This window comes from Ammospiza caudacuta, chromosome 24, assembly GCF_027887145.1.
Source record: "Ammospiza caudacuta isolate bAmmCau1 chromosome 24, bAmmCau1.pri, whole genome shotgun sequence".
NCBI lineage: Eukaryota > Metazoa > Chordata > Aves > Passeriformes > Passerellidae > Ammospiza > Ammospiza caudacuta.
In genome coordinates this window covers 6,552,730-6,560,911 of record NC_080616.1, presented here as the reverse complement: position 1 = coordinate 6,560,911, position 8,182 = coordinate 6,552,730, and positions in this window count along the sequence as shown.

The window sequence follows — 8,182 nt, the reverse complement described above, 5'->3', positions numbered from 1 at the left end:
CTCGGCCTTTCTCTCCTAATAACCCGGCAGGAATGCGAGTGCACTCAGTTGTGAAGTTGCTGCCCGGAGAGCCCAGCAGCTTTTCTTTTCCGCCGCTGGCTCGGGGGATGCTTTGAGTCTGCTGATGTTTGTGTCTCGCTGTGGGGCTGGGGAGGGGCCGGGGGGCTTTGCCTTTCAGCGTTTTCTCTCCTTTGATATTTTTTTTTTTCACCCCCCCCTTCCATCCTTTTTTCTCCTTTCTTGTCGGTCCGGCGGGGAGCGGGGCCGGAGGGGGAGAGTTGTGGGGCTGGGATTGCCTTTGTGGCAGCAAGGTGGGGGGCAACGGGAGCAGGCTCATTCTTCCCACCGGGGAAAGGCGGGAGGAGAAGCCTGGAGGTCCCTGGGTTTGTAACTCATGCACATTTATGGCTCCTTGCCTTCCCCCTCACTGTGGGCTTTGGGAGCATGAAGGATTTGGGGAAATTCTCTTATTTCGGGAAGGGCTGTGATGGGTTTATTTCCCCTTCATCCCCGTGGGTTTGAAGCCCAGCAGAGCGCTGGGATGGGGCTGGCAAGGTGGGTTTGGGGTCTCCAGGGGTTGTTCCCCATTTCTGGGTGTAGGGAGGGATCCCACCTCCTCCTCCAGTGCCACCCTGGGTTTTGCTCTGCTCCCGAAATCACCCCGCTGCTGCCTCGGTGTCACCTGCCACTTCTGCAAGTGGGAACTTGAAATTTCCTGTCCCTTCCTCTGTGTTTCTGTCCCTTCCTCTGTGTTTCTGTCCCTTCCTCTGTGTTTCTGTCCCTTCCTCTCTGGTTCTGTCCCTTCCTCTCTGGTTCTGTCCCTTCCTCTGCTTCTGTCCCTTCCTCTGTGTTTCTGTCCATTCCTCTCTGCTTTGCAGCTCCTGCAGCTCAGACATGGAGATTCTGCAGGGTGGGGAGCTCAGTCCTGCTGCTCCGTGGGCATCTCCCCACACAGGGATGAGCTCTGGTAGCACGAGAGGGAAGGAAAAAGAGAGAAAATAAAACTACTCCGAGCCTGGAATTTCCGTGTGTTTGCCTCGGAAGGTGTAAAAATCCTCGGTGAGCCACTTGTGGATGCACCTGATTGAAACTCAGGGGGAGCAGCTGGCTCTGAAATGAGCCCAGGGGCTGGGACATGGCCCTGCACGGAGCTGGTGACACTTGGGGTGTCCCCAGAGCCCCCTGAGTGGCCGTGGGGCTGTGACCAGCAGCACTGGCTCCTGGGCCAGCTCAGGGCAAGGACTTGCACCCATTTCACCCATTTTATTTCTTACAAAACCTCCTTGTGCTGCACCTTTTCAAGTCAAACAGAACTTGTAGATCAAGATGGGGCCGGGCACAGCTTGAAAAACTTCCTACTCTTTTTTCTTCTTTTTTTTTTTTTTTTTTTTCCTCTTTCCTCCCCCCCCTCTCCAAGTGTTTGGGAGATGAAATCCAGCCAAGACACCGCTCGAGGGTTTGTTTTTGTTTTTTACAAACTTTTCCTAATTTAAACGGCTCTTGGCACGGCTCAGCACGAAATGTGTTGTGGTGATCCGGCCGCCCGTGACAAAAACGTGCTTGGAAGTGGAATGGCATCAGGGAAAAGGGAGAGGGGAGAGGCAGGAGAATCAGAGGAGGCAAGGAGAGATCCAAAGCCATGATTTATTTTGTGGGGATCGTGCTGGAGCTGCAGGGAAGTCATTGAGGGATTCCTGCGCCACGGGCACGGGGTTGGCACCGGGATGCGCAGGGAAAGGAGCCCGGCGTGAGTCTGGATCCTTTCTCCCGGGGTTTATTTGGTTTTTAAGGAGAAGCCAGGCTGTGTTTGCAGCCTGTTGTGCCCAGGTCTCTCTGGGGTGGAGCGTTGTGGCGTTGCCAGCCCCGGTGACACTTGCCGGCGGCTCCGCGCCCTGGCAGGTTGGCAGCAGCTGTTGGCAGCGTGTTCCTGGGGAAGCTGTGCCTCCTCCTGCATTGTGGAGCCAGGCTGGCAGCAAAACCAGGGGTTTTTCACCGGGGAGGATGAAGGAGCAGAGGGTGGATGTGGAGGAAATCTCACCTTGCTCCGCTCAGGGCTCCGCGCTGGGTTTGTCGGAGGGAGAAGTCGGGGTAATAAAATGGTTTGATGGAAGATTCCTTTAAAAACTGTGGGAAAGTGCACAAAATAATTTAAGGGGGTAGAGGAGGGAAAAAATCCCACGGGGCGGGGGTGGTTTGGAGGTGATTTGGAAGTGGATTTTTCTGCCTCATTGGGAAAACTCCTCCGGAGCTGCAATGGGCAGATGGGGCTGGGGAGCACCGGGACGGCCCCGGCTGGAGCAGGAGGAGGAGGAGGAAAGGGAAGAGGAGGAAGGCCCAGTGGGATGGGTTTGTGCTCGGGGTGCTGTCAGGGTGTGTTGGGCAGCTCGGGGAGATGCTGCTCCTGTTGTTCCCACATGGAGCCATGGCCAGGAGGAGCTGCTCACCCGGAGCAGGGGCTCAGGATCAACTCCTTGGAGCAGCCCTTGGCCAGAGCTGGGCTTATCCACGGGGATTTCACTGCTCCAGGGCTGATAAAGGCACAAAATCGGTGCCATTCCAGGTTCCTGGCTGAGCATCCCACTGCCAGCTTCCCCCGGGATCTGTCAGCTCTGATCCCAAACCCTTCCCTCGCTTTCTCCGAGCCCTGCTTTATTCCTCAACCTGTAGATTTTAGGTGAGTGATTTTCTCTCTGCTGTTTGTTGTGAGTCTGAGAGCTGCATGTGGATGGGACCACCATGGATTGGGAAAAGATGCCTTGGGAAAGAGGGAACAGTGGAAAAGGGCTCAAGATTGGAGGTTAAATACAGAATACAAGGCCAGGGTTGTGCTGTGGAGCCAGGGATGAGCTGTGATCCCGAGTTCCCAGCAGTTCCTTCCATCTGGAGGCCCCTTGGGTGCACATTCCTGCCTCTCCCGAGTGTCTGCCATGCTTGGGAGTGGGGTTTTGCCCTTCTGCAGGTGCTCCACGGCCCAGGGAGAGCTCCTGGAGATGGCACGGGGCTCATGGCACATCCCTTGGGATGGGGGTTCCAGCACGGGGCACCCCAGCTTGCCCACACCATCCTGGAGCTGCTGGGAGGGTGCTCCTGGAGCAGGGGGGACCCCACAGCCTGCAGGGACCTGGGGCTTCCTCAGCTCCTGGAGAAGGGAATGCCTGGCAGGGATGGCAGGGAAGGGCAGGGGACATCCCAGGATGGGGCACAGTGCCCCACTGCAGGCTCAGGAAAAGCTTTTGGGGCTCAGGGTGGGCACAGCGGGGTTGGAGGAGCCACAGTTTGTGGAGGAAATAACCTGGCAGAACTGAAATTCCTTATTGATGATCCGCAGCTTTGGGCTGATCTGGGCAGGAATATTGGGCGGAGACAATTCTGGACAGGGAGAAAAGCTCCCCTGTGTCCCCTCTGTGTCCCTTGTCCCAGCAGTGGGAGGGAAATTCCCTGAGCGTGGGGTAGCTTGGATGGGGAAGAGAAACGCGGCATCGCCAGGCCTGTTAAAAACAGAGGAGCAGCAAATAAAGGCGTGGGGAGAAGCGTCCTGTAAGTTTTGAGGCAGGAAATGTTAATTTCGGAAATGAACAAAATGCTGGGCCGGGCAGAGCTGCAAAGCCCTGGGTTTTTAGCGAGGTGGATTCAGGTGGGATTATAAAGTCTCCAGCTTTGCCTTTCTCTGGGATTATTTCCTGAAAATTTACATTTCTCCTTTACACCCCAACCTGCTTTCCCTGCAGCTTCCTGGGTGGATTTTTGTCCTGCTGGGATGGGTTTGGGTTTGTGGGCAGGGCAGGGTCCCCCATCCCCATCCCCTGCTGCCCTGCCCTGTGCTGAGCCCCTGCAGGGTTTGGGGTGTCAGGCTGCCACAGATGTTCCCCATTAATAAATCAAACCCTCAAAATCAACAAGAATTCTTAATTTGGAGCACAAAAGGGGCTCTTGTGACCTGCTGGATGGGTAAAGCTGGGGAATGAGGAGGAGGGTGATGCTCCTGTTCTTCCCTTTGCTCCCAGCTTGTCTCAGCCTCTTGGAACTCACAGCGTGGGGTTCTCACCCTCAGTTCTGCCTCTCTGGCAGGACCCATTCTTGTCCCTCTGTCCCCAAGGCACTCAGGGTTTGTAGGAGGTCTGGGTTTGGCAGCAGAGGCTTGTTGTCCCATGGAGGTGAAGGAGAGGAAGAATTGGGGCAGATCTCTGTAATTTTGGCTTTTTGTGCATGTTGGGGAAGAGAGACTCCCTCAATTTGCTCTCAAGAGAAACAAGTGAAGGGAAATGTCCAAAAATCCATCCTGGGAGAGGTGGGAGCGTGAGTGCGTCAGAGAAACCCTGGGAAGGGAATTCTGGCTGAGCTCTGCTCCCAAACACAGCACAACCTTCACTCCATCCCCTTCTCCCAAAGTGACAGCAGTGGGATTTGGGCAGAACCGGGATTTCACTTTCCCAAAGTTAGACCCAGAGGTGCAGGGGGCTGCAGGGCCCAGCTCAGCCATTCCCATGGGATAGATCTCAAGGCTGGGCTCTGCATCCTGAGGGATGCTCAGGACCCTCTGGATGCAGCCACAGCCCTGTGTGGGCTATTCCCACTTCTCCTTTTAACCCAGGTTTAATTCATAAAAGAATACAGGGCAGGGCCGTTCCCAAATCCCTTGAAATCTTTCCCTTGATTCTGGTGGGCTCCCTCTGAACAAATTCCCTTTTCCCTGGGAAGTGGAGCCACGGTTTCAAATCTGGGTCAGACTTTGGAGCTGTGGGAGCAGCCCATGGACCAAACCCCTCCTCATCCCTGCACCCATTGACCAAACCGCTCCTCATCCCTCATCCCACAGGTTTTCCAGCAGCTCCGACACCGGCACCACTTGGAATCAGGAATGCTGGCGTGATCCCCCTGCTCTGTGGGGCTGGGGGTTTAAAATCCTCCCTGAGGAAGAGTGGGAACGCAGTGGGAGGGGGTTTGGCAGGTGAGGGGGTGGTTTGGGGGCTGCTGCTGGCCCTGGGAGGGTCGGTGCTTGCTGCTCCCTCGTGTCCCCACTGTGCTGGAGCAGGGGATGCATTGGGAGCACTGCATCCTCTGTAAAATTCCAGCTGTAAATTTGGGATGCAGACAGGGCTGTGCCCGTCCCTCTGGGAAAAGGATGGAGGGACACAGCCCTGTCCTCTCAGAGGGGACAAACAGCTCCTTCCTCTGCGGCCTGGGTCCTTCCCAAGCGTTCGGGGAATGAGCACAAATTGCTGGGTTTATCTGGAGGTTTAAATAATAATAGAGGGGTTGAAAACTCCTGGCAATGGGCAGGAGAGCACATGGGGGACACAGGGATGTGGCTCATGCCCTGAGGGATTTGGTGTCCCCAGCTGTTGTCTGATTCCCCCACAGTTTGTCTGATTCTGTATCCCGGTGTTGTCGCCTTCCCTCACCACAATGTGATGATTTTTGGTTTGGGGACAACAGGAGACATCCCCTGGCTTGGTACCCTGCCTGTGACAGCCCTTGTGACACCATGTCCTGCAGTGGGTGATGTCAGTGCTCTGTGCCCACCCAGGGACAGCTTGGGGACAGTTCTGTGTGCCCACGGGAGATGTGGGCAGAGGATGTGAGCGGATTGTGGAGGAGCGGTGCCAGCGGGGCCTCGGGGGCTGTGCTGTGCCTGCCCGGGGACAAAGGTGACACCCAGAGGGTGGGCACCCAGCCCAAGGTGGGCACCCTCACCTGTGCCCCCATGCCAGAGCCCTCAGCTCCGGGATGTTTTTGGGATCTCCCCTAAAACAGCAGCTTCCAGTTGTCTGGTGGTGAGTCCTGCTCAGGCAGGGGACGCGTTGGGAGCCAGGTGGGCACTGAGGACCTCCAACCTCTCCTTGCCCCAGCACCCCAGGGTGCTCACAGGACTGCAGGAGGGTGACAGCAGTTGGTGAATCATAATTTAATATTTTTAAAGGATGAGGGTTATTTTTAGGAGGGGTGGAGGGAGCCCAATTCCTGGGAATAATCTCTGGGATTTGCACGGTGCTCTGTGTCCCACGGCACTGGGAAGGTGCTGGGCTTTCCTTGGCCACCGAGCTGGAGCAGCAGCAGCCACCTGGGGGCCAGGACACCCTAAAGTTTGGCTTCAGGACCTCAGCATTGCCAGGAGGACAAGCAGGGATTGAGGACGTGGATTCCCCCTTGCCCAGCTCTGTCCCAGTCCAGCAGGATGTGCTGGGTTTGAAGACGCCGCTGTCGCTGAGCTCTGGGGATGCTCGGGAGCCTGGATGGATCAGCACGACCTGGGAGTGCTGAGTGTGACCCTGGAGCGATGCTATGGGACCAGAGCCCTTCCCTGTGTGCCAGGCTGGCATCCAGAGGGACGCTGGAGCCGTGGCAGAGCTTTGCTGCCATCCCTGTGGGATCCATCCACGCTGGGACAGGCCGCGCCTCCCGGATTCCCCATGGAAGAGCCACAGAGGGGGATATTCCTGAAAAGAGGACACCCTAAAAAGAGGACTTTCCTGGAAAGAGGACATTCCTGGGAAGAGGATGTGGTGGCTGGACGTGGCTCATCCAGATGACACCAAGAAGGGCACCACAGTGACCTCCTGATTTCAGCACAGAGTCCTGGTGAAAAGCGCTTCCCGCAGCCAAGGGATGCTCCTGCTTCTCCTGCTCTCTTCCCAAGGCCTCAAATATGAAATGCAGTACCCACTCCCCTCCGTGGGCACCCAGCAGCGTTCCCAGATCCCAGCACAGCCCTGCTGAGCACGCTGCTACCCACATTTTAGCGGAGAAATCTGCGGGGTTATTCCAGAGCCGCGTTCGTCTGCGGGGCTGGGTTTGCTCCGTGGGGGTGGCAGGTGCCCAGAGAAACCAGGAGATGCTGAGGCTGGCCATGGAGAAGCCAGGCTGTGCAGGAATAAAATCAGGGAAGCTGTTTGGAAGTGTGGAACCAGGCTCTGGCAGGGCTGAGAGACGGATCCAGCCTCGGGTCACGCTGCCTCTGACTGGGATGCGAAGAAAAATGGACTTCAGACCAGGAGTTTGAAATTGCCCAAGGACAGTTCTTGCCCCCATTGCTTTTTTTCTGCTCCCTCCTCATGAGCAGCATAATTTCTGGATGGAAACCAGGCCTCTTCCTGCATAGGAATGGGATTTGCCGTGGAAAGCATCGGGGAGTGCATTAACCAGAGCGTTTCCGGATGAATTTTTGCACAGACACGACGGAGTCTGGGAAAACTTGTGGCATCCGAGTTCCTCCCTCCTGCTCCATAGGTACCATGCCTGTTTTTCCCTCCCCTCTGGATTATTTGAAGGCCAGGAGAGATGTCTAGCAACTTCCAGTCTGACTCCCCACGAACTCAGCTGGAAAATTTCACTCGGGGTAGGACGTGAGAGGCCGAGCCCGAGCCCTGGCATCCAGAGTGTCCCTCACCTGCTCCAGGGCATTTCTTCCTCCCTGGCTCCATCCTTGCCGTTTTCAACCTCTCCTGATGGGATGGGGAGTGGGGAGCCCCTGGAATTTGGGGTTTATTTTGATTTAAGAGCTTCCCCCATCGCTCCCCTTTTCTGGGAGCTTTCGCCTTCGCAGGGATCGAGCCGGGACATTTCCCTGTGTCCCTGCTCTTCCTCACTGCCACAGGGCACTGTCCTTGAGCCTCCATCCAAGAGGAAGATGCCTCCTCTTCCTCAGGTGTCCCAGGCTCTGGGAGGCAGGTGTGGGACCATCCTGGCTGGGAACAGAGGAGATTTTGGCCAGAGCTTTCAGTGTGCTCCGGGCGGGATGAGGGCTCTGGTGTCTGCAGCAGGAATTCCAGGTGGGATTTGCACCAGGGGGATGTGTCCTCAGTGTGTGAATTTTACAAAAAAAGTGTGAGCTGGGCACTGGGCATGTGGGTGAGGCTTGAACCGAGCTGGGATTTACGGGGAGATGCTGGAAAAACCTTTGGGAAACTGGTGTGGGTGATGCCGTGTTGGTTACAGCTCTATCCCACACCAGCAATGGGAGCTGCTGGCAATTATTTAAATGGGATTTTGGGGGGATTGTGCTGAAAACCTCATCCCAAATCCTAAAACCCTCATCCCATGTGGAAACACAGCGTGATGGATGGGAGTTGAGCGTGGTGGGAATCTCACTTTATCTTGTGGGTTTGGGATTTTTTTTCCCTGGGAGTTTGGAGGGATTTTTTTTTTTTTTAAATTTTGTTCCCTCTGAAATTTTTTCCCCGCC